Here is a 27,275-nt window from a genome sequence, read left to right as displayed (position 1 = left end):
CCACCCCACTCCAGGGGAAGGATACTGTAAAATCTCCATTCCCTCCCCACTCCAGGGGAAGGTTACTGCAAAATCCCCATTTCCTCTCAATCAGCTGGGATTTAGGAGGTGAGAATAGATGGGGGAGGGGCCAGTCAAAGGTGGTATTTACCAGTTCTCCGAGCTACTCAAAATTTCCACTACCGGTTCTCCAAAACTGTTCAGAATCTGCTGAATACCACCTCTGGTACGGCTTCCAATGGCATTGGAAAATTCTGTGATTTAAATATTTAATATACAGGTAAATGTAAATTCTTGCCTCTTTGTAGATCTTTCTCCCTGTTTTTACTTGTCTTTTGTCCTATTTTGCGAATTAATTTTTTCTGAGGCTTGATGATCATTAATTTTAAAAGAATACATTAAGTTATGTTTTTACTAGCTGAACTGAGGAGTGTGTACACTTGCTCTAGTCTCGGTAAAAGGCAGGGGTGGTATTCACTTACCTTTGCAACCGCTTCACAAATTGGCATGCGCACAGGGTCAAAAACGGAACATGATGACATCCAGATGGGTGGGCGGAGCCTCCCACTGCCGCTACTATTGGATCGCACAATCCGGATAGAGCCAGCTGAATTTCACCACTGGTATAAGGACTGGGCTCTGTACAAACTAAAGTAGAAATCACCCAAAAATATTTTTTTCAACACAATCTGTCAGCTGCTTCCTTAGGCCCAAATTCTCACACAATATTCACACATCCACACATGCTCACACTCACACAAAAGGAGAGAAAACAGTCTCACAACTCACATTACAATCCATGAACTAAACAACCACAAACCTTTAACAAAATGAAATTACATTAAATCCATACTTTATCTAGCTCCACCAGTTTGTAGTTTGCTCTATAATTCCCCAGCCTCCAAACTTGATTTCTGTGTGTCGGGATTTTTTTTTAAAGTCAGTCTTGAGTAGGGACACCATATATCTGAACAGGCAAGACATGTAAAATTGGAAAGGAGGACATACTATTTAACTTCCTTGGACTCTGAAACAAAAATTATAGCCAAAAATGCAAAAATGTACTTAGGCTGACATGTATGTAAAATTATTTTTCCAGCCTCAGAAAGATTGGCTTTTTCAATTGCAATATTTTTCCAACAAATCTTTATTTTTAGGAACTTATGCTACAATAATATAAAAACAACAGTGACATACTTTTTGAATTTCACCATTGAAATGTAGGACAAATCATGTACAGAACTGAAGGAGCTGGATTGAAGTCTATTGCTAGACCTAGAAATAAATTAAATTTAGGTTGTTGAGTCTGTTAACTGACAAGAAAAAGAAAGAAACTGACAATTTACAAGGTCACAATACATGAATCTTACAGTGTTTACTATTATGAAAACAGTCTCTACCAGAAAAAGAAGACACACACACACAAAAAATCCCCCAACCCCACACAATATTAGATTTTAAAGCTATGTTTGCTGGATGAGGGATACAATAACAATAAGAAGGGCATGTCATCCTTGGGCAGATATCTCCTAATCTTAGTCTTGGAGAAAAGCGGTGATAGGAAGAAAGACAAAAGGCATAATGGAGAGTTCTCCACTCTGTGAAAGAGGTCATCTTTATAGGCTCTTCAATGTTAAGTCATTGTGGCTTTGGATATTTCTGTCTACAGTATGTTCCCAGGATGGAAAAATCAGGTTTTCCTTTAATTCTTTGAGTGGCCAATCCTCTTGGAATTTCTTCCCATTCGCTTTTCAATTTTTTGTGCCTTTAAGTCAGTATTAACTCCTTGGTTTATATAATAATTTTTATTGAAGTTTAAAAATACAAAGTTAAAAAAAAAGTAGTACAAACTAAGAAAAATATAAAAAAAGAAAAGGCAAAAAGTGTGTCTGTGTGTGTGTGTGTGTGTGTGTGTGTGTGTGTGTGTGTGAGAGAGAGAGAGAGAGAGAGAGATGATTCCCCTTTATTAAGACAAATACAAACATTTTCAGTAATTTAACAACTTCTCCAATATTTCAAAGATCTCTTCATCTCATATGTCATCCTTTATCTTTATAAAGCCTCATCATTCAATCTTAATCAGCAAAAATCCATTAAGAGTTACCAGAAATAACAATATATATACATTAATTTAAACAAGCAAATCAATTTCATATTTATTTCCTGTACACAAAATTCGTCATTTTTTTAAAAAAATACAAATGAATTTTTTTCCGCATGCCTTATATCTATAAACAAATCTTTAAAACCTCATCATTCAAACTTAATCAAGAAAAATTCCTTTAGGAGTTACTAGAAACAACATATTAAATATTTAAAATAATGTTCCACAAATTCATTTCTTATCAACTTCTCTTCATCTCCTCTCAGTTTTAATACATAGCTTATCACTGTCTGACTATCTCTTTCACATGTCCTTTCTTTATTAATGTCCATATTGCAAGTCGCGAGACATACTTTGGCTGCTTCTGAAATGCTTGAATTCTTTCCCAGTTACTATCAATGTACAGTGATAGGATGGAAAGATCTCTGTCTCAGGTTTTGAAGAACTACCATCCTTCAACATAGGGCAGCTTCATAGGCTTAAATTCACAACTGGTTAAGGAGGTCAAATAGTGAAGGTTCAGGCTTAGAAATCAGGATACTGCGAGTTCTAGTCCCACCTTAGGCATCAAAAACCATTTGGGTGATCTGGGGCCAGCCACACTCTCTGAGCCCAATTCACCTCACCCACAGGACTGTTGTTGGGGAGAAGGAGAAGGAATAGTGGTAGGTTCATCCCTTGAGTTTTAAATGGGAAAAAAGGCAGAATAATTTTTTTTAAAAAAGACACTCTAGTCTCTACTTCACATATGAACAAAATAGTTCCTTTTCTCCTCTAGCTCTATATGACATTTTTGTCTCATCCAAATATACCTGCTTTTAGCCCTCATTAACCATTATTATTTATGGGCATTGTTAACAATACAGAATAGATGACAATTATTAGAGAGAAAGAAAAAGATAGATGTGTGCCCTACCCCTATTTTTCACAGCAATGTTGTGCCCTTCAAATAATTTGAGTTTTCAAGAAGATCCAGAGGCAATCAGTGGAAAATTCCATGTCAAATAAAAATTAATTTATCTTTTGATAAATTAAATTGAAGACAATGCAGTTTCTGTGGTTCAGTTTCAATAGAAAGCTTTGTATAGATTAATGGCTACATTATGTATATCTACATTATCTTGGTGCAGGAAGGCAAGAGATGAAGAATGCTTCAGCAATGGAAACTATGGCAAAAGTTTCAAGAAGGTAGACCATCATTATTTCAGAACTTAGAACTTTTACCAAGGTAGCAGGGTGAGCAATTTGTAAACTTGCACAATAGCTTGGAGAGTCTTAATGATCACAAGTGTACAACAACCTTATTTTATAGATCAATACAATCACTGACCTTTGCTATTGTACAGCAGCAATGAACAGGTAACTCACTTAGAAAAAAATGGGAGGAGAAAAACATGACTGAAAATGTCCCCTAAAGCAGGGGTCACCAACCTTTTGGACCTCAGGGACCACTAAATTCATAATTTTAAATCCCGCAGACCATTAATATGATCTGCCTAATGACCAGCTGGGTGGGTGTGGCTAGGTGGTCATTTGACTAGGTGGGTGTGGCCAATCAATGTCATTCATGTCAAGGGGTGCCTTGCCAGCCTCTACTTGCCCTCCCCTCCCAGCCACTCCTCACCTGCCCACCCGGGCTCTTTAGGAAGCAGTTGTTGGAGCTAAGCAGCCACCATGAGAAAGAGTTCAAATTGGATCTGGCTGAGAAGGAGGCTCAGCAGAAGCACCTCACTGAGGACTATGAGCACAGACTTTCCAAGCAGAGGGAAGACCTGCAGAGTGCAAGGCCAGGTACTGGCGCTTGGAGGCTCAGTGGGCTAAGATGGTCAGCCAGTTCCAGGCCATGATGCAATCCCACTGGAACAAGGCCCTCCAGCTCTTCACCACCAGCAGCACTTCCCTTCAACCTTCGCCCAAAGCTCCACACCAGGAGGCTGAAGCAGACCCCCAGTTGGAATTTCTCCCCCTCTCTGACCTGCACAAAAAGACCCCAATGGGGGTCTGTCCCAGGAGCTGTAGTTTGAAGACTATTATGGATCCTCTGTCTACAGCAGCAGTCACCAACTGGTGTCCACAAGAAAATTTTGGTGGTCTGCAGAAAAATTATTTGTATTTTTTATATTGCACTAAAAATACAAATAATTTTTCTGTGGACCACCAAAATTTTCTTGCAGATCACCAGGGGTCCACGGACCACTTGTATGAGAGCCATACATACAATGTATGGGAGAGTAGTGGCAATTATTAGAGAAAGTCTTTGTCCGAGGGAGGCCACTGTTCCTCAGATAGCCGGATGTGAGTCCCTTTTTGTGAAGTGGGGTCATGGGGTGCAGATGGGTTTGCTGATTACGTACCTGGCTCCCTGCCACATGGCAGCGACCCTGCCTGAGCTACTCGACGTGATTGCCGGGGTGGCGGTTGATACCCCCAGACTTATTGTTATGGGGGATTTCAACCTGCCATCCGTCGGTGAGACGTCAGAGGTGGCTCGGGAGTTCATGGCTTCCATGACGGCCATGGACCTGACCCAGTTAGTACAAGGCCCCACTCACACAGGAGGACACACTCTGGACTTGATTTTCATCTCTGGCCAGTGGCTGAATGATCTTGGTAGAGGGGACCTAGACATTAAACCCTTGTCATGGACAGATCATTTGCTCCTTCACTTAGACTTTCAAGCTGCTTTCCCCCGCCGCAGGGAGACGGAACCAACTAGATGGTTCCATCCCAGGCGCCTGATGGATTCCAAAAGGTTCCAGATGGAGCTTGGGCCATTTCCAGAGACTCCGGCACACGACTCGACTGAAGACCTGGTGGCCGCCTGGGATAGTGCGGCCACAGGGGCTTTGAACCGAGTCGTGCCTTTGCGGCCTCTGACCCGATGCCGATCTCAATTGGCTCCTTGGTTCTCCAAGGAGCTGAGAGAGATGAAGCGTCGGAAAAGACGCCTAGAGAATGTTTGGAGGACTAGTCAATCTGAATCTGACCGGACACAGGTGAGATCTTATATCAAGACCTACCTAGTGGCGATAAAAACGGCAAAATCTAACTATTTTTCCGCTCTTATCGCATCTGCAGAGAACCGCCCAGCCGCTCTGTTCATGGTAACCCACTCCCTCCTTCGGGTGGAAGTGCGGGAAGATCCCTTGCAGGGTCGAGCTGAGGATTTTGTGCAATTCCTGCATGATAAAGTTGCTCAGATTCGGGAAGGCTTGGACTCCGACTGGGTGAGTCCGGGGAGGGAGGCAGAGGTGAGTTTGGAGAATTCTATCTGGGAAGAGTTTGACCCTGTGGCTCCCGAGGATGTGGACAGGATTCTGGGGAGGCTTAGTGCTGCCACATGTTTATTGGACCCGTGTCCCTCTTGGTTGGTACTGGCCTCCCGGGAGGTTACACGAGGCTGGCTCCAGGGGATTATAAATGCTTCTTTGAGTGAGGGTGCCTTTCCCGCCGTCTTGAAAGAGGCGGTGGTGAGGCCCCTCCTCAAGAAGCCATCCCTGGACCCGGCTCTATTAGCAAATTACCGTCCGAACTCCAACCTTCGTTTTGTGGCGAAGGTTGTTGAGAGTGTGGTGGCACGACAGCTACCCCAGTACCTGGAGGAAGCGGTCTATCTGGACCCGTACCAGTCGGGCTTCAGGCAGGGGTACAGCACAGAATCGGCATTGGTCGCGTTGGTGGATGATCTCTGGAGGGCTCGGGACAGGGGTTGCTCCTCTGTCCTGGTCCTATTAGATCTCTCAGCAGCTTTTGATACCATCGACCATGGTATCCTGCTGCAGCGGTTGTGGGGGTTAGGAATTGGAGGCATCGTGTTACGGTGGTTCTCCTCCTACCTCTCTGACCGCTCGCAGTTTGCGTTGGCAGGGGGGCAGAGGTCGACCTCGAGGCGCCTCACTTGGGGAGTGCCACAGGGGTCAGTCCTCTCGCCCCTTCTGTTCAACATTTATGTGAAGCCGCTGGGTGAGATGATCCGTGGTTTTGGGGTGAGAGTCCACCAGTACGCTGATGACACACAGCTGTACATCTCCACCCCAAACCACCCCAATGATGTCCTTGATGTGATGTCCCGCTGCCTGGAGGCCGTGCGGGTCTGGATGGGGAAAAATAGGCTCAAGCTCAACCCTTCCAAGACTGAGTGGTTGTGGCTCCCGGCGTCCCGGTATAGTCAGCTGGTGCCATTGCTGACTATTGGGGGTGAATCTCTGCCCCCCACAGAGAGGGCTCGCAATCTGGGTGTCCTCCTGGACTCACGGCTGTCTTTAGAAGAGCATATGATGGCCGTAGCCAGAGGGGCTTTTTATCAGGCTCGCCTGATCCACCAGTTGCGTCCCTTTCTGGACCGGGACGCCTTGCGCACGGTCACTCACACCCTTGTCACCTCCCGTCTGGACTATTGTAACACTCTCTACATGGGGCTCCCCTTGAAGAGCACTCGGAGGCTCCAACTGGTCCAGAATGTGGTCGCATGGGTGGTTATGGGCGCACCTCGTTATGCCCATGTAACACCTCTCCTGCACGAGCTGCACTGGCTCCCAGTGGTCTTCTGAGTGCAATTCAAGGTGTTGGTCACCACCTTTGAAACACTCCATGGCATAGGACCAGGATATCTACGGGACCGCCTTCTGCCACAAACAGCCTCCCACCGACCAGTTCGCTCCCACAGAGAGGGACTCCTCAGGGTGCCATCAGCCAAGTTATGTCGGCTGGCGACACCCAGGAGGAGAGCCTTCTCTGTGGGAGCTCCTGCCCTCTGGAATGAATTGCCCCCGGATATTTGTAACATTTCTGACCTCCGGGTTTTTCGCTGCGCCCTCAAGACCCTACTGTTTTAATTTTGGGTTTTAAAATTCGGCCAAAACTATTTAATGATTTTAATTAATTTTAACTAGATATTATATATTTGTATATTTGTATTTTAATTTTGGCTGTACACCGCCCTGAGTCCTTCAGGAGAATGGGCGGTATATAAATAAAATAATAATAATAATAATAATAATAATAATAATAATAATAATAATAATAATAATAATAATAATAATAATAATAATTATTATTATTATTATTATTATTATTATTATTATTATTATTATTATTATTATTATCTTTCTTTGAGAGTTCAGCAAATTCACATCATTGAATTGTGAGGCTACACCTCTAAGGTGACTCTCATGCCACCAGTCTAGACCATCCTATCACTTTCTAGCTCTCCTAAGAGGAAAAGATTGAAATGAATTAGCGGAAAATTCTCCAAATTTCCCGTTTGTTTATTTGTCACTCCTTCTACTAATACGACTATATAGCATGAATCTGCAAATACCACATCAGCCTAATCCCATACACACACAAAAAAACCTTTGCAATTTTTGAAGTACAAAGTATTATTTTTAAAATGTGGCTTTTATATGACTTAACAAGAAAAGGTTCTTCTCAAAATCATTTATTTCTGTTTCTTGCTTATTTAATGTGGCAGGAAAAGAACTGCGAATGGTTGCAAGCTGACTTGTACCATTTACTTGTGGCATTATAACACAATTTTAAGCTAATTGAATTTTCTGCTTGGAATGGGGACTGGATAGAATTTATTCTCATTAAAACCCTAATAGCAGCCAGCCAACAGCTATACTGTAGGGACTCATATCTTGTATTGTTCACTGGGATTAAAACTGTAGTTGGTTATTACAAGATTCATGTATGTAGTAACTGTTAATTACTTATCTTTATACTTTTAGCAAAATCTCTGTGTTAACAGATAGACATAATAGAACAAACAGAAAGCCCCCATTTCTCGAAAGCATTTGCTAAAATATCCCAATTGGTGCTCCGTCATCCTGAAGTTGATGTGTGTGTGTTGGGGGGGGGGTTGTGAGATTAAAAACAGCAAGTGGAATACAGACTACATATTTTATACATCTCATGAGAATGGCATCTTCAAAGCATCTGGGGAAGTGGACAACTTGGAAAAACAACTTCTGAACTGGAATATGAAAAATTGGTTAGTAATAAATGAGAAAAAAATCTCCAAATGTTGAAGTGATCAGTGTGTGTGTGTGTGTGTGTGTGTGTGTGCGTAATAATTAAGTGGCAGAACTAACAAAGTAAGGTCTAACCTTCCTTCAGTCTAGGGAATTTGATCCAAAGTATAAGTCTAGATATTGAGGGTTTCTCTCTCTCTCTCTCCCCCCCCTCTCTCTCTCTCCCTCCCTCCCTCCCTCATAACTAATAATTAACTCATGCATTCTGTTCAATATTGAATGATTTAAGGCAATTTTGTTTTAAAATCAGGAAGGAAAAAAATGGAAGCAAAAGCAAAACAAAAAGCAAAATCATTTGCTTCTTACCAAAAACAAAACAAAACAAAACAAAAAACCAATTGCTTTTGAGTTTTTAAGACACCTTGTTTTAAAATAGGAATGAAAAATAACAATTTCAGTCAGAGACTTTAAAAAGGTTTACAACCTTGATGCTGATGAAAACTTAAGTTACTTACAGGGTAAAAATACTACATAATCCAAAAGCTAAATAAGAAATAGGCAGTGAATCCAGCAAGCAACACAAGCAAAAACAACTTTCTAAATCCCATCAGGCTGGGAGCCATGAGGCTCTCAGTGAAAACCTCAGTGCAGAAGATTAGCACCTATAATTGTGTTTTTCCACATTCTCTTGAATGTGTAGATCTGGACTTAGGGGAGAGATTTGGGCCTTCATCAGTTTGCTTGACCATTGTCAGTGGGGTTGAGATTATATTAAAGTAATGATAGCCACTTTATAGATTAAATGTGCTTCTTCTTGCCTAAAAGAAGCAAATTTATCTTTATTGAAGAAATTATCTCTTGACATGGAAAACCAGTTTTAAATGTTTCATTTTGGGAAGAAAATTTATCAAGAGGATGATGGCCATAGAGTCCCATATGCATCTGAATAACACTAATTTTCAATATTCAATTCAATATTCAACTTTGGTTATTCTGAGAGCTGCTGATTGCCCATTCAAGTTTGACATAGATATTCAAGATCTAGGAATAAAATGGGGTCTTCTCAGCCAGTCTTTCAATCCTTAAAAAAAAAAAGACTACAGTGATTAAGTAACTGGCTATGTGATGGTAAAGATGGGATTTGAGGATCACATTCTGAACTATTGACATGATACATGATTTATAAAAAGATGTTAGAGTCACAAAATTTTATAAAAATAGCTAGCTGGAAAAGCTTTAAATTAAGTGTTCTGTTGGTGGATATAAAAGCCATGTGATAAGGACCTCGGATAAAAACCTGGGTGCAGTGCTGTTGCTGTTAAACCACTAAAAATAAAAAAGGAAAGCATGACATCATAAAGTTCACAATATTTATAGTAATACTCATAATATGAAAACTGAACAAGATAAACTTTTAGTATAGAAAGGGAAATATGATTATTATTAAATAAACTAATGCAGGAGGTGAAATTTTATTTAATAAGCTTATCCACCCAGTGGGGTGACTCCCATTCTTGAACACAATTTGTTCAGAAAGAATAGATATATAAAAAGGGCAGATGAGTTAGAAATATTTGAAATTCAAATGAATGAACTTGGCAATATTGTGACTGCAGTGAGTATCTGCATTTAATTAAGTACCGGCAGAAATAAAAGGACTAATATTGTTGGTGTCTATTCTTGCACATCCACCCAAGGAATAGAATGGGATGATTCTTTCCAAGAGCAAATTGCAAATCTTTCAAAGAGGTATAAAATAGTTGTGATGGGAGACATGCATCAACCTGACATCTGTTGGGAAACAAGTTCTGACAAGGATAATCTTCCTAAGAAATTCCTAATTGTGTTTCTGATAAAGTTCTCTTTCGGAGGAAGGAGGGAAACACAAGAGGATAAGCTCTCCTTGATTAAAACATTAGCCACTAAGACATTGTCAACAAAATGGAAGTAGTAGAACAATGAGGACAATTACCATGTGTTGCTGGAGTCCTTGAATTTAAATAAAGTCAAAGCTGATTGTAGTTATCAAAATCTCCTTATACTTCCCGAAAGCAAATTTAATGAACTCAGAGCAATGATAAATACAATCCCATGGCTGGAGCAATGGGCTCTGATGAGAAAAAGTGGACGTTGGTGGGGTGCCTAAAAAGAGATTATTTATTTATTTATTAAATTTATATGCCACCCAATTGACTCTTGAAAAGTGACTCAGGGTGGCTTACAGTTAAAATGATAAATATTAAAATATTAAAAACATACATTACCAGGACAAAAGGCAAGATCAATATGATGGTAGCATCTTCTGTGTTAGTCTACCAGTTACCTCCAACATAAAGTGACCCCATTAAAACCCAAAGCCAACTAGCAAAGGAATGTTTTGATGGCCTTGCAGAAGGCCAAAAGAGTGGAGGCAGACCTCACCTCAGGTGGCAAATATTCCAAAGAGGAGGGGCTATGGCAAAAAAAAAAAGAGAGAGAGAGAGACTCCTGCTAAACCTCGCCAGCCAAAACTCTAACTGATGAGGCCTGCAGCATTCCCCTTCTGGTGGATCAAGTGGTACAGACTGATACTATTAGGGCAGGGCAGTTCCTCAGATAACAAGGCGACCTGATCCTGTGCCATGAAGGTGATAAGCAACACCTTGAATTGGAACTGCCACCCAATACGGCTGGTGTAACAGTGGTGTTGCATGCCCCATCCTAGGGAAGGTCAAGCCTATCCACAGCATTGCATTCTGTGCCATTTTTAGCTTCCAAATATTCTTCAAGGGAGGGATGTCAAACTCGATTTCATTGAGGGCCACATCAGGGTAGTGTTTGACCTTTGGGGGCTTGGGTGGGCATGGCCAGCTCGATGTCACTCATGTTGGGGGCACCTGTGGTGGCCTGAGCACTCTGCCAGCAAAAATGGGCTCCCAAGCTCCATTTTCAGCTGGGACTGCAGCCCTCTGCCAGCGAAAACTGAGCCCAGAAGGGCCATGCACATTTTTGCTGGCAGAGGCATCATGGGCCAATCCTTCGCTGTTTCCAGGGCAGCCCTGTGGGCCAGATCTAAGCACCCCATGAGATACTAAAAGCATGGTTGTACACCATGGTGGCTCAGAAACTCTGGGAATTGAAGTCCACAAGTCATAAAAGGGCCATAGTTCCCCACCTCTCTTGCAAACAATGCCAGTAAGTGGGGGAAATAACAAAAGAAATCAACATGGTTCCAGATGAAACTTAGTGGATACCTTTTAAAAAATGCCCAACCAGTGGCCATTATTATAGCTGCTAAAGGATTCCAAAAACAAATGATACATTCCACTCAGAAGCTAATGGCCAAGATTCTGGAACTTTTGGCCAGTCTATTTCTTTCCTAACTTGGTGTCTCTTGTATTTTTTTTAATTTTCTTCCCAAATATTCTCCCTATTGTGAATTTTACCAACGTCCATCTGACTGCCATGCTCATAAACTCATGAAATACTATTTTGAGGATTTTGTATACAGGGAGGGAGGGAGGGAGGGAGGGAAGAAGGAAGGAAGGAAGGAAGGAAGGAAGGAAGGAAGGAAGGAAGGAAGGAAGGAAGGAAGGTAGGTAGGTTAGGGTTAGGATATAGCATGCAGAGCTTGTTAATAAAAGAGAGACTGGGTTTTTTTTTCCAACAATAAGGGTATGCCATATGCCAGATGTACACAGCATGATCATCTAACTAATAGGATTAGCTAAATAGGAACCCTTTGGGTTCGTGGCAAGTATCCCACTGCCAGCTCTCAGTCCCCTCCAAGAGTGGAAACTATAGCATCTGTGCCTTAATTTGTTTGAACTACAAGAGCTCCACCTGAAAATCCCTTTTAAAACCCTTTTTATTTTTAAAAGGAGAGATTGTTCAAATAATTCCCCTATCTTTCTGTGCTACTCTTTGACTGCCAACTGGGAAAATCTCAAGGGATATTAAACAAGAGCTGTACACACCTAACAGTGAGAAGGGTAAATAAAAGAATGACATCAACTTTGGCAACAGTTCTTGCCACTGAATTTAAATTGGCTGACACATTTTAAAACTCATGCAGCCGTGTTTAGTATTCATAATAAAAATAGCAATAATGAGGGATCTCTTTTTTTGAAAACCAGGAATAAATTATCCTTGGCATTTGACCTTCCTTCAACTTTTTTAGGTTCTAATCAGGGGTGAAATGCTACTGGTTCGCACCAGTTCGGGTGAACCGGTAGTGTTAAAAGCTACCGGTTCGGGCAAACCAGTAGTAAATAACAGCTACTGGTTCATCCAAACTGGTATTTCCGACTATCAGCTGTGCCACACGATTTATATTCACTAGAAAGCAGGAAATCCTGCTTTCTAGCAAATCTAAATCACGCGGCACAGCTGTTCCCCTCCTCACTGTTCTAGTTACGCTGTTAAGCCTCCTTTTTCCATGCGAAGAACGCGTTTGGTGCACACTGTAAAATAAGGTGACCAGACGTCCCGCTTTTGGCGGGACAGTCCCGCTTTTGAGCAATTTGTCCCGCGTCTCGCGGCGTTTTAAAAAAGTCCCGATTTTTCATTCTGCCTCCTGAGTCCCAGCTGCCTCCTGAATCCCCGCTGATGGCTAGAGGGAAAAAAAACTCTTTAAACTCTTGCCGCGGGGCTTCAAAGGGCCGACCTACAGCTGATCAGTGTTAAAAAAAAATGAATAGACCCATGCCTGCAAAAATAGAAAAAACAGCCCCTGTTAACAGCTTCCGCTAGGTTAATTAGCTGCAAAAAGCTGCAAAAAGTTCCTGGAGCAGATTTTTTTCCCCCTAGCTATACTGAAAACAAAGGCGAAAGCGAAACTAAACCTGCAATGTGAGAAAATGAGGCAGAGAGAGATTTCTTTCTTTTTCTTTTTCTTTTTCCTCACCAAAAAAGGTAGGTACAAAACTGCAAACAATGGGAAATTTTGGGCAAAAGAGGAGAGTTCAAGATTTTAAAACACAAAAGAAAAAAAGCTCTATTTAACTAGGGAATTGTAATAATTGAGATACTATTAATAATTGTATATTGTGTTGAAAGCAGAAATGGTTAAGTTGTGGTTTGGAGGAATATATGGGGGAAATTATTTGGTTTATTATTATTGGTAAATATAATTAATTGATTTGTAAGAAATTGGATTGCATGGAAATAATTGGAATATTCATGTTCATATTGATTAATATACAAAAAAGATAGTTATATAACTAATTGATTTATATTAAAATGTTGAATTTGTATTAAACAACTGTATTACATAATTACATAATTAACCAATGTGAGGATGGATATAAAAATAGATGACAATGGGAAGGGGTATAATATAGAATAGAAGGGAAAAATTGAATTTGATTAAGATTAGAGATGAGGATGAAGGGTAATATTGTTTTTTTAAAAAAAATAGATGAGGAATAAATATGGCAAAAAGGAAATATAGAAATTGTAAATTTAATTGAAATGACTAAACGCTGTTTAAATTTGTGAACCAGCCAAATATTCTGTTCAAAGAAAATACATTGTATGTTTGTATGTGTGTTTCTAATTATTGCCATTTATTCATATTTGTTCTCTTTTATTCTTTAAAGTTTAACAATTCATTCTTAATCTTAATATCTTTATATTTGCTTGGGGTTGGCTTTCTTCCCTTTCATCTTTTTTATTGTACAGCAATCTTTCTCCTCAAACCTACCACCACTCTCTTTTCTTTCCTTCTTACTTTCTCTTTCCCCCACCCTCTTTTTCTCCTCCCTACTTCCTCTTCCTTTCTCCTTCTCCTCCTCTCTTCCTCCCTCTCTTACCCTCACTCCTACTCTAATTTCCATTCCTTCATCCCTCTCTATTGCTGTATCCTTTAATGCATATGGACTACTCAGAGGGCTGAAAAAGTTATTTTTGACTGGTCCTCACACTTTTGACCAGTCCTCGAATTTACGACTGTCCTCACATTTTACATTTTTGCCCTATCTTGTCACCATGGTGAAGAGAAGCAGTTGTGAAATGAGTGACATGGTTGTTAAGAATGCTGCATGGGCATAAATATGAGGATGGTCATAAGTGTGAGGACCAGTCAAAAGTGCGAGGACCTGTCAGAAATGACTTTTTTCAGCCCTCTGGTTAGTCCTTTTGTGCATATGGACTACTCAGAGGGCTGAAAAAGTTATTTTTGACTGGTCCTCACACTTTTGACCAGTCCTCGAACTTACGACTGTCCTCACATTTTACATTTTTGCCCTATCTTGTCACCATGGTGAAGAGAAGCAGTTGTGAAATGAGTGACATGGTTGTTAAGAATACTGCACGGGCATAAATGTGAGGATGGTCATAAGTGTGAGGACCAGTCAAAAGTGTGAGGACCTGTCAGAAATGACTTTTCAGCCCTCTGAGTAGTTCCTATACACATAGCCATGGCCACCCGGTCACATGACCAGCTAGCCACGCCCACCCAGTCACATGACCAGCTAGCCACGCCCACCCAGTCACATGACCAGATATCCACGCCCACAAAATAAGCCACGCCCACAATGTCCCTCTTTACCAATGTTAAAATCTGGTCACCTTACTGTAAAAGCGCATGCAGCGTGCTTTTGGCGCGCACTGTGGATGCATGTGCACGCAGCATGTTTTTGGTGTGCACTGCACATATGCGTGAGCAGCACACCTTTGCCATGCACTGTGCATGTGCGGGCAGCAAACCAGTGGCAATCTGTGGAGGATTTCACCACTGGTTCTAATATATGTTTCTGGGGGAGGGGGGGAATTGAATTTGAAGCTTTGAAGCCATGTCTCTATTCTAGACATTTTATTTGGAGGAGATGATACCATATGACCTTTTTAAAGATAATCTGCAGGTCAGGATTTCCAATTTACTTATTTGGATTTTTTAACCCACTCTTCAGCTCAATATCCCTACCTAAAAGCCAAAAACAAAGAGGAAATCTCTGCTTCTCATCTTGCAGTCTAAACGATCCATCACAAAATAAATGAGGGAAAGAACTGGAAAGAAAAACTGCAGATAAAAGCTAGAAACTAGACAAAAAAACCAACAACCCTGAGATTTGCATATTAACTATTATAACCTCCAGTCAAAAGGGAAACAATTCAGGATGAGAATTGTTCTTGGTCCATCACCAAGATAGTGGTGTACCATAAAGTTCCATGACTTTATTTGGACTCAAAATCATTTTTTTAAAAAATTTTGATTTATATGCCACCCTTTTCCAGAGACTCAGGGCGGCTTACAATGTGCTAAGCAATAGCCTTCATTCTTTTGTATATTTATACAAAGTCAGCTTATTGCCCCCACAACTGGGTCCTCAATTTACCTACCTTAGAAAGGATGGAAGGCTGAGTCAACCTTGAGCCTGGCGAGATTCGAACCTGCAGTAATTGCAGGCAGCTGGTCTTAATAACAGGTGCTTTAGACCACTGTACTACCAAGGCTCCTATTGTAGTAAGTGCTACATGAAGACTAGTTAATTAGCCCCTCACCACTGAAATGTTTTCATTGATGGAGATAGCAGCCTCCAAAATATTGAAAATAAAGAAAATGAGGATTATTACAATGTAGCTTAAAACAGAGATTTATTAAATAACTACTTCCATTTCATCAGTTCCTTATCTAATTGGCTCTCGGTAACAACCTTATTGTCAAATCTCTGTGTTGGGTGATATCTGGGTGCTGACTGAATCATAACAACATCTCTAACACTTGCTCCCTTCTTCTACATTTTTAAGGGAATAAACTGATGTAAGGAACATAAAATAAGCACCAAAAAAGTAGCAGATCCTCATAATTAAAACAATATTTTTTTAAAAAAATCTGATAGATTGCCTTCCCAGTTCTCGAGGTTGAAACTTGTACTGTAAGCAGAAGGTATCTGAAACAGACCATAACAAGAATATCACAATCCCTAGGCTGAAAGCTTGCTACCACAGAAGCCAATAAGGTGTTTATAGGTCAGTCACAAAAAGGATGAGACTGAACTAATAGCATTTACCTGCTCATGTTCCCTAGCAACTAGCACTGACCAAAATATTCAGTTTGAACTTAGTTCGGCAAAAAATACTGATTAGGAAATCTGACTCTCTATGCCTCTCATTAACTATAATTAAAAAGTAGAAAATTACAATAACATTGTAATGATATTGTGCAGATAGTCCTTAAGTTCTGACCGCAATTGAGCCCCACAATTATGGTTGTAAGTTGTGATGGTTGTAAAGTGAATCACCATATGACTGGACCTGATTTTATAACTTTTTTGCAGTGTTTGTTAAGCAAATGCCATGGTCAGAAAGCGAACTCTACAGTCATCAAGCAAACACTACGGTCATTAAACAAACCCTTTGTTCACTATGGGGTGATTTTTGCTGAAAAGTGGCAAAAATATCATAAATTGTAGGCACTATGCAGAGCCATAAATTCAGGTTGGTTGCTAGCGCCCAAAATGTGGTCATGTGACTGTAGGGGAGGTGGCAGACATTGAAAAACTGGGTCATAAGTCCCCTTTTCAGGGTCCATTGTAATTTCAAACAATCACTTAGTGATTGGTCTTAAGTCAAAGACTACCTGTAGAAAAAATGCAGTGTTACTTCATTATCGTTCTACATTTCTGCTGGATTTGCAACAGCCACAAAGAGGCTACATGAGCAACAGTGGACAATCGTGCCAAGCATCCAACAGAATAACCGAGTTGGAAGGGACCTTGGAAGTCTTCTAGTCCAACTTCCTAGTCAGGCATGAAACCATATACCATTTCAGACAAATGGTTGTCCAATTTCTTCTTTAAAACTTCCATTGTTGGAGCACCCACAACTTCTAGAGGAAGTCGTTCCACTGATCTTCAGAAATCTTGATAATGGTAATTAGAGTTTTATGAAGACCACTTGAGTAGGCCTATCAAACCAGCAATACAGAAATGAATGTTTCCTCTATCTTGAGAAAAATCTTTCTTTTTTACCTTTCGGTGCTCTGTGAATAACAAAAAATTGACTACGGATTCAGATTTGTGGATCCTTACACAGAAGTTACCTGATAAGCAACATCTTTTGGACTAATGAGTGAATTTTATGGGGAAGATTTTGTACATCACTGAAAAGAGCTACTTCAGTTTTTTAATATATTCAATATTAGTGTTTAATATATTCAGTATTTCATTAGCTATATTTTGAGAGGACTGTTTATGTGTATTCAAGCTTCCATACATCATGAGACATGTGCATTTTATACTTAATATGGTCATCTGAATAAAAAAAAGAAGAGAATAGATTCAGAATGTAAATCCAATCAAATAAACATAATAATTCTAGTGGAATTTCATAGAACTTTGTAAATATTTCATTCATTTTCTCCAATAAATAAGCCAAAAAAACTGTGCCAGGAAATTAAAGAGTTTCTTCAAAATAGAAATCAATATTTTTCTAATCTAACTTTTCATGGACTTTCATGAATGCAATCAGTGAGCAACATATGATAATTATCAAATAATTCTGAAAAATCAATGTTTCAGCTTAAATCTGTTGGCAGCAGAAGGCTTGGGAATTTTTAACAAAATTCATTTTGCCATCTTTTAACCAGAATTTAACTATAGCACTCAGATTGCGTTTTACTGATGGGATGGTAAAGATTCAATATTGAGTCTTGAAGGAGTGATAATGCCAGATTAATAAATGGAAGCCCCTAAGAAATTTGTTTCATGCTAAAACAAATTAAAATGTAACTGAATGCATTTTCAAAAAATTTGCGCAGGAGTAAATATGCTATATTATGCTTTAAAAAAAAGAAGATTTCATTGCATCTGGACATTACAAATTTTTTTAAAAAATCAAGCAGACTCTTTTTGCTTCTGTATACCTAAGTCAATCATGTGAAGCCCTGTAACAGTGCTTTGTCACCTAGATTTCTGCTTTCAGGGGAAACATGTATAAAAACATTCTATTATTATCCTTTTCCAGCTTAAACTGCAAAGATCACAGATCTCAAAATCCTAGATCTCAAAGATCTAGGATTTCATCTGTCGTGGTGATGATGAGGTGTCTGGAAAAATGATGCAAAAATGAAAGATGTCCACTTGTACACTCAGCATTGCACCCTAGTGATTAGTCACATTGTTTATGATGCAGCTTGTATTTCATCATTTGCTTGGCAGCTACTCATCTGATGTTGTTCCCCTTTGGTTAGTCCTGTGTGGAGAACTGGCCTTTCTTTTTGTGGTCCCATCACTTGCTGTGTTCCCATCTGGGTCCTGCATTTGTAAGGCATTCATTCATTCATTCATTCATTCATTCATTCATTCATTCATTCATTCATTCATTTATAGTACTTTTATGCCACTTCTGGCATTTGACTCTAAGCACCTCTAAAGTAGACACACAAAATAAAAATCCCCATTCATCAGGCAATTACAGAGATGCACCATGAAAGTCGAGACTTGCCTTTAAAACTAGGTTCCTGCTGCTTGCTTAGCATAGGTTTGCAGGATAGCCCCGTTTTTCTTTCAAAGACATCTCTCCTATACAATTTTTTGATATAGTACCAGAAAACCCTAAAGGTAACAATGCTGCAACTTATGAAATAATTGTAACCTTTTATTCGGCGTTACAAAAGTCATACACATCAATTCTGAGTGTGATATGTAAATCACAGAATTTAGCCAAAAGCTGTGGTGTCACACAGTTGTTTTCTGTTTGTCAATCCCTTCATTTTTTTTTCTTTTTGCTAAAACTCACAATAACGTTATTGTCTACACTTTCCAGTATTTAAATGATCTATTTATCACATGATATAGATTACATCATAAACAAATTATTTCTGATGATGATGAATGACCCCATCTAATATAATGGACATATGATTTGTACTTGGATGCTACCATTGGTCTTGAGTTCATAACAAACCTAGAACCAATATTTGGCAAAATTAATGGTTTATGCTAGTTAAGTAGAACATCTGCACCCGTTACATTAAAAACACACCTTTATTTCTAAACCACATGTACTTGGTTTTTTTTAAAAAAAGTTTTATATTATTTTTTTATTGGACAAAACAACTCTGCTAGGCAGTTTACAATATAATTTCTTTTCAGCAGAATAAATAACGTAAATAGAAACAATTGGACATATAGAGATACCTGATCAGAATTATACTGTTACAGGACATTATATGCAAAGGAGTTGGGAATGCTGATTGTACTGATGCAAAATGATAGATTTATTGCAGAAAAAGCTGGAATATCAGGAGAGTATTCCTATTGCCTATTACAATCATTTACTGGCGTGCAGTTTTGTTTCCCTCAAGAGATCAAATGTGCCCAACTGTCAGATCTCCTATTTGGAGAAGTGTTAGGAGGTGAAAAAAGACAGATTAAAACTCCATGTTCTTTGCTAAAATCATCCTGACATAAGTTGATGATTAAAAAGTGGAGAAGCTGTTTGCAAGAAATGGGATACTGTAAAGAGGACATAGAAATGTAATTGCTGTCCACCCTGAATAACAGTGTTTTCCTCAGTGTTTTGCTCCAAGATACTTTACACGCCCTTCATGGTAATATGGGACATCTGGACACAGATGAAGTGTTATAGACAGAGATAGATTTAACTGACCTCTAGAGAAACCAGAGATGTTAAAAACAATTGTTAAACTTGTCCTACATGTATCAAAAGGAAAGTACTGTGTTGCCATAAAAGGCTACTGGAATACTCAGTCTCTCTATGACCTTGGCCATAAGGACTTTCTCACATTAAAAAAATAATGAATGATAATGATGATGATGATGATGATGAAGAAGAAGAAGAAGAAGAAGAAGAAGAAGAAGAAGAAGAAGAAGAAGAAGAAGAAGAAGAAGAAGATGCTCTCTTACTTTTACCATTTTCATTAAATACACACAGACCTGAAAGACCAGAAAGCAGAAATTGTTTTGTAAATGTGTTATGATGGCGGCATTCTCCAAATATTTTTACTGTTTTATTGTTTTGATTGTTTTAGAATTTTAGAATTGAAAGCTTCCTTAGAGTCATTTGGTTGAGTTGGATGGCTACAGAAATTGAATGACTGGATGAATAAATAAGATTTATAAATTAGGGCCTGCCAGCTAGGATCTGCACTAGCCCTTGGCAGGACTTTGACAGCAAGATCAAAAGAGAGATGCTCAATGGAGCAGGTTTGAAAAAGGCCTACACCCCTCCTTATCATCTCAAAGAAGACCGCCACTTTAGAGATTTAACTGGATTTTGCTCCATGTGCTAGGAACTTTGAGAATGTCTAAAAAAGAATCTGGATCAAAATGAGTACAATTGCACACACATTGTGATGTCACCATACCTGCTGAACTAAACTAGAGACAGAGACAGAAAGAGACAGACTTGACTACCTATTGACTTACAAGTTGGAATATCTGCTGATGGAGCACTTCTATGAGTTTCCATTACAATCTAAGAAAGAAAAGACCTATAACTCAGCCATTGAGACTTTCATGATTTCAGAAAAGGAATAAAACAGTCTATGACAGAAAAGTAAGAGAAAAAGAACTTGTTTTCCTTAAAAATTTGAGACTGTCAGGGTAATATCAATTTGCCAGTAAGTGGAGGAATATCCCCTATACAATATGGGAGAAGATGAGCAAGTTGCCTATTACTTTTTCACTTAGCACGAGGTGGTTTCTCTGCAGAGTCCTAATTGGTCTAAGTCTGTAGAGACAAACCATCTCATATTTAGTAGAAGATTTTTCCCCTCCAGAATTACCTTTGCAGAGACTGGAACCCAAAGCCCAGCCTGTTTGCAGAAGATGCTCCTCCCAGACTATTACAGATTTGGAAACAAGTAAGAATATCCTTGAATGACCTCTGGCTAGTTTGAAAGAGGAAGATTTGAATGATGAAAACTCTGAATGTGAGTACAAAGAGAGAAATGTGAGATTTGAGTTAGCCCCAGATTGGGAAAAATGATATCTCCCTACAAACAACTGTATATTAGATAGGAGACAAGACAATTCTGTAGCCATTAAGCTGGGAGGACTCAGGAAATTCCCCACACCCCTGGTGTAAAAAACAGAATAGAGCCTTCCTCAACTTCAACCTGATTTGTTTGTTTGTATTCCACCTTTATTATTTTATAAATAACTCAAGACAGCAAACATACCTATCTATATGCCTTCCTCCTCCTGTTTTCCCCACTGCAACAAACCTGTGAGGTGGGTTGGGCTGACAGAGAATGACTGGCCCCAAATCACTAGATGGTTTTCATGCCTAAGGCAGGATTAGAACTCACACTATCCAGGTTTTGAGAGCATCAGCTTTACCATTCCATCAAACTGGCTCTCTTCCTGGGGACATATTCATTGACATAGCCATTCTGGTCAACCTTGTGGAAATAGCCATGGCATTATTTTTGAATGTTCCTTTCTAATTTACTGGTCTAGCCTCTAGCTGTATGATTTCCTGGTGGTCACCAATCCAATAATTAATTAGGCCCAAACTTTCTTGTTTTATGGATGCAGATTCCAAATCTGTACTGACAGCTCAAATTAATTTGCAACTTGCAATCAGCAGCTTCTAAGTTTTCACTGCATCAATTGTTTCATCCTCTAATGTACTTCTAATTTCTTTTCAAGAGGTTTGCCTTTCTTCTTTACCCTTTACACTGCAATTGCAATCTATCTCTTTGCCTGAAACTCACATTTTAATATTTTCTGTTCATTTATTATTAAAATTGCAATATACTGCTTGATCGTCTTTTAAGTTTCGGCAAACAAAAATGTCCTCATCTACTTTGTTTTATAGCTTTATTGCCCATTTTTATTCAGCACCTGTTTTGTGAAGGAAAAGACGGTTGCTCTGAATACCCAGTCTGGAAGCATATACAGTATGTGGGGCAGAGTAGATATATAGTAAAAATGCAGAAGATTTGCATCTCTAACTCTCCTTCCCTCCCTCCCTCCCCCCCCCCTCTCTCTAAGGCAAAGGTCACCAACTTTTGTGGCTTAGTGGCCTGGGAGGGAGAGGGAAACCAGACTGCACAAGTGGCAGCCCACCACTCATACAGCCCGGTTCCAAATAGGCCACAGCCCCGTAGTGGGCCATGGCCCAGGAGTTGGGGACCCATGTTCTAAGGCACTTTAATTAATATAAAATAATAAAGATTAAAAAAGTAATCCTCCAGTAGAGGTTCATTCCAATAAGTTCATAGACATGTTGTTTTCTTGATAGTCTTGAATAACATAAAGACTCTCTATCAAGTCAAGCTCAACTCTGGTGATTTTATGAAACATATTGATAGATAGATAGATAGATAGATAGATAGATAGATAGATAGATAGATAGATAGATAGATAGATAGACAGACAGACAGACAGACAGACAGACAGACAGACAGACAGACAGACAGACAGATAGATCTAGACTATTCTGAGTCTAACTTTCAGCTAACTTACATCTACAAAGATGGTGTTTTCTGGAGCTCTCTATCCAACTGCTAATCAAAAATAACTTTACTTAGTTTTTCAAGACCAACCAGTCAGCTAGGGGTGTCTATCTAGTTCAGAATAAAATTGTCAGGGTTCCAAGTAACCCCCCCAACAAAAGAAGACTCCGAGGCTAGAAGTTCCTCAAAGTTCCATTTTATTAGAGATGCCATATTGACACAACTGGGAAAACCTGAATCTGAAAGTTTCCAGGTTTTCCCCACCCAAAAGAAAGTCCAAGTTCCTTCCCCTGCATCCACATGTCCATCACATGGTCCAATAAATGCACCGTCCCCACTGGAGACGCCTCCCAGTCACGCCACTCCAGGTGCAAGCCGAATGTCCTTGACTCAGAGAAAGGAACGTTATTATGGCTAGATATCTCCACCACTCCATGCAATCCCCCCTCCCAGTTTCCCACAGCACTAAATGTGGCAGCCCTGAAGATCCAAAGAAAAAGATGGCCTCCAGGGCTGACAAAAATACTAAATTTTACTGATTAACCTGTTGACATTATCATGTGGGAATAACCTTGGGAGACATGAGATGGAGTCTTAGCCTAGACAACTGTGATGCAAAAGGTACATTTTCCCATAGAAGAAAAAGGGATATGGGAAGCATCTAGAAAGGACCCTCCCTAGTTTTATTGAAAGTAAAAGTAAAGAAGAAGAGAAGTGCTTTCAGACTTGCAAGATTCTTTTTTTTTTTTTTTTTTGTAAATATTTTTTATTTATTTTTTCAAATTTAAACAAAAAAACATAACTTTCAAGAGCAAAAATCTCAGTCCGGTCATAGATGGTTACCACGCTTACATTCCTTTCACAAGCTCAATTCACAATTTCCATTACATCTTTTATAAATAAACAAAAAAAAAGAAAAAAAAAGAAGATAAAAAAGAAATTCAAAACTTAAGAAAAAACCAATTTTACCTCAAATTTCACATTTTCATCTATATAAATCCATTATATCTATCCAAAATTAGTTTCAAATTCAGTTTCACTCATTTTTATATCTGCTTAACAATTCTAAACATATCTTTATTCTTCTTTACCTTATATCTTATACAACTCATATCAAAATAATTTTTATAGTATTCTAACCTCTTGTTAAATGTTTACCTTACAATTTTATCACCATTTATTCTTAGTTTCAATTCAATACCACTCCATTTTATTATATTTTATAAAACAACATTTTATCTAATTTTAATCCTTTGACCCTTATCCTCAAATCAGTTTACTTTAGATTTTTTTTTACCTCCCAGTTTACATATTACACAGGTTTCTCTCAAAGGCATATTTTATTTACTCCAATTTCTAATATATTTTCCACTATATCTCCCTCTAATATTTAACTATCTTCCAGCTTGTTAAACACCAACTATTTAGTTGATTTTAGAATAGTTTCTCAGTCTCCTCCAACTCTCCTCCTATTTGTTTGGCTGTTTCCAGCATTTTATGGGCTGATTTCCAGCATAGTCTCCTCCTTGACTCCCTCCATTGTTTGGCTGATTACCAGCATAGTCTCCCCCAACTCTCCTCCTATTTGTTTGGCTGTTTCCAGCATTTTGAATTAATTTCCAACGTATTTCCACCGAGTCTCAAACTCTTATCTAGTTGGTATCCATCCCACACATTTTAACTGTAATATAATTATCTGTTTTATATCATTTTTCCATCCTGCTCTTTCAATTTAAATCTCAGTATATTTCATAATAGTCATTTCCAACTTGTATTACCTTAATTCAAGACTAATCACTAACATCTGTGTATCTTGTATTTTGTTCAATCAATCCTTAGTCATCAGTTTAACATTTGTTTGCAAATTAAAATTAAAACGTATGACATCAAACAGTACATTTTCTTAAAATTTTCCTGCCTCAAAATATATTCTTCTTTATTATTTTTATCCCCTTGAGATCATCCACTATTTTAATAGCCACCTCTTATTTTCTATTTTTATTATTTCACAACCCTTCCTGTTTTTATCCAAAAATCATATATACCTAGGCTTTTAAACTTTATCATATATACATAGGCTTTTAAACTTTACATTTCAGTTAGTCACATTTAAATTTATCCACTTTAATTCTTCCTTTTCTTCCTTTTCTTCTCTGTCCAAAGTGCTCTATTTCAAGGTTCATCAGTTCACAGTAAAGAATTTCTGTATGTCCCTTTAAAACTTTTAAAATGTCTGATCCAAGTGTAGTGCATCAGCTTCCTGTCTTTGTTAACTACACCACACCTAGTTTTGTCAGTCTCCATTGTTAAAATCCAAAATGTTCTTTCTTTCTTCTTTCTTAAAATCATCTGGGACAGAGTAGGAATCTCCAAAATCCTTATATCCAATATTAATTTCAAGTAATCCAAGGTAAAAAGCCAATTAACATGTTTCTTTTCCACCCAGAAAGGGAAATTTCTTTAATCCACTTCTCTGTTTAATCACTGCAGACTCCATGGCTATTTGTAGCTATCCATCTCTATCTTCATTAGCTTCATTTTCTTTTAGAGGCATTAATTCTCAGGAATATCCATTTCTCCTCTCCACTCCAGTTAAAGGCACAGTCAAATTTCAGAAATTTATTAATACCAAATCATCCAGTTTAAGTTTACTGCAACAAAATTCAATTTGGGTCTTTTACCCATTTTTTTTCCCTTTTCAATCTTTAAGCCCCGCAGTCCAACAGCCACGTTTAATTTTGGGGTCTTATTTTCCAATAATTCCAAATAGGTACGTTTGCCTGGGTTGGTGTCACTCACCCAGCTTCTTGATTTTTGCTCTTTCTTCATCTTCTTCCTCCAGCACAATCCTTGTTCCCGGCTGCCGCAGTTTCAGGGCAGCCAGCATGGCTACCGTCCTGCTGCCGCCGGTGTGAAGGAGAAGCCTCCGGCCCCGAGGAATCCGCCCGTTCCTCTCGGCCGCCCAAGGCATTCCTTCTTGTCCCCCTGTCCCTACAAGACAGGGGAGGCCCGCAGACCTGTCAGCGGCAGCTTAGCAGAGGGGATTTGGCAGGGCTCAGCAGAGCTCGCCATTTCCCCGTCTGTGTCCCTGCAGTGCCAACCGGAAGTGAGTCCAGACTTGCAAGATTCTATTACTGTAACCTTATAATAAAGGTAGTATTTGTACTCGTGGTTTGTGCTTTGGACTGCCTCAAAGGACTGACATGTAACATGTCAAGCATAGAAAACATGACGTTTAACTATATAATTCATTGTATTGGGGCAGCAGCAACCATTAAGGAGGGGCTAATCCAGTGGAAGGTTCCCAATCCCATTGCTACTGGTTTGCCCATGTGCGCGCTGCACTTCTGCGCATGCGCAGATGTGTCCAGGCAGGTGGGTGGAGTTTCCACTACCAGTTTGCCCAATCCAGGGCGAACCAGTAGCAATCCACCGATTGGGCTAATCTAGCTTCCTCCATTCTGCTGATCTTAAAGTGACTGCTATCCTTGTGATTCAGATGTGTTGAACTACAATTCCCAGAAGTCTTAGGTAAAATGGCAAGCCAATTTAAAAAAGCAAACCAACAAAATCCTCCCACATTCTTTCCTCTGACTTGTAAAGAAATGTGTGGATTTGGCTATATAAAGTCCTAAACTGAACAAAATTCTTCTCATATAATTGACATTGTTGGTAGGAGAAGAGAAATCTAGGTGAGATTTTTCATGAGCAGTGAAGATGGGGTTCTTCTAATTATCCTAGGTACAATGTGTTTCATATGTTTGTAAATGGTCTCTTTCTTTTACTACAGGCCATCTACAGTCTGCAGCCTCCTAAGGGAAGTTATTTACGAGGAAACTCTTCATACAGGCTTTTCCAGACCGGGGTACATGAGCAGCCAAGACATGGATAAAAAGATGAAAAACAGAAAAACAAGTACTGTACATTTATACGATACCTGAACAAGAAGTTGTGCTCAGAAATACCATCATGAAAAAATTGAAAGAAGCACCATAAAAGGAAAATAGAGATCTTCTTTAATGCAAAGAAAATGTAAAGAAAATTGGAAAAACTCTTTTAATATAATATTCTGTTAAATATGGAATGGACACTCCCTGATTCCTGACTTGCAAGTGAACTGCAAGAATCCTTTGCATTCTTTAGGGATGATTCTAAGATCAATGAAAATGGAAAGCAGCACTTTCCAAGATTGTGGATTAACTCTTAAAATAGAGTTAGAGATCCAAGAATTTACTCCAAATCAAGGACGGTATATTTATATAATTTCATCCATCCATTTTCTAGCCCCCTTTGCTATAAAAATATTGGTTGTGGTCCTTGACCAACAAAGCTTTACTTTCCCAATACATACTAGTCTCAACCATCTTAAATGTTATGATTGTGGCCTACCATCAGTCTGAGAAATTATGGCTCCGGTGACTTCAAGATGCATTTGGTAGGAATTAATTGCAGTCTTATTCTCAATTTACATCTGACAACCTGAGCATGTGTGAAGTAAACAATCAAAAACAATAAAAAGGAATTCTCTCTTGTGTTTTGTTTTTTCCTGTCTTTTTTTCCCCGAAAGTCACAGCAGTGCCATAGAGCTAGCATTGGTTTAATTTGTTTTCCCAGAGGGATCCATTTGCAATGAATCTTTCATGTCATGTGCCGATGACGGATGCAAAATGATGAGATGGTAAACCCAATGGGTACTATATGAAAGGTTAATTAAGAAAGACAATTTTTAAATGTCCCAATTCCTTCCACACAAATATTCTTCCTCAGGAGCATACTACTCAATGTCTAA

The 27,275-nt window shown here is 39.1% G+C and overlaps 2 long non-coding RNA genes across 2 annotated transcripts; one reads left to right on the top strand and one right to left on the bottom strand.

Moving 5' to 3' along the window:
- Positions 1–488: 488 nt before the first annotated feature.
- LOC117677086 (uncharacterized) lies at positions 489–10,176 on the bottom strand. The gene is made up of 3 exons (XR_004594647.3): positions 10,052–10,176; positions 1,198–1,275; positions 489–648 (listed from the first exon to the last, which is right to left on the bottom strand). It is a non-coding gene; the product is annotated as an uncharacterized LOC117677086 (long non-coding RNA).
- Positions 10,177–20,385: 10,209 nt separating this feature from the next.
- Positions 20,386–27,020, top strand: LOC117677085 (uncharacterized). The gene is made up of 2 exons (XR_004594646.3): positions 20,386–20,956; positions 26,277–27,020. It is a non-coding gene; the product is annotated as an uncharacterized LOC117677085 (long non-coding RNA).
- Positions 27,021–27,275: the final 255 nt, after the last annotated feature.

Source organism: Pantherophis guttatus, chromosome 3, assembly GCF_059756535.1.
Source record: "Pantherophis guttatus breed Tessera chromosome 3, ASM5975653v1, whole genome shotgun sequence".
NCBI lineage: Eukaryota > Metazoa > Chordata > Lepidosauria > Squamata > Colubridae > Pantherophis > Pantherophis guttatus.
The sequence above is the reverse complement of the archived record's forward strand: the minus strand, read 5'-3'. Positions and strand labels throughout refer to the sequence as shown.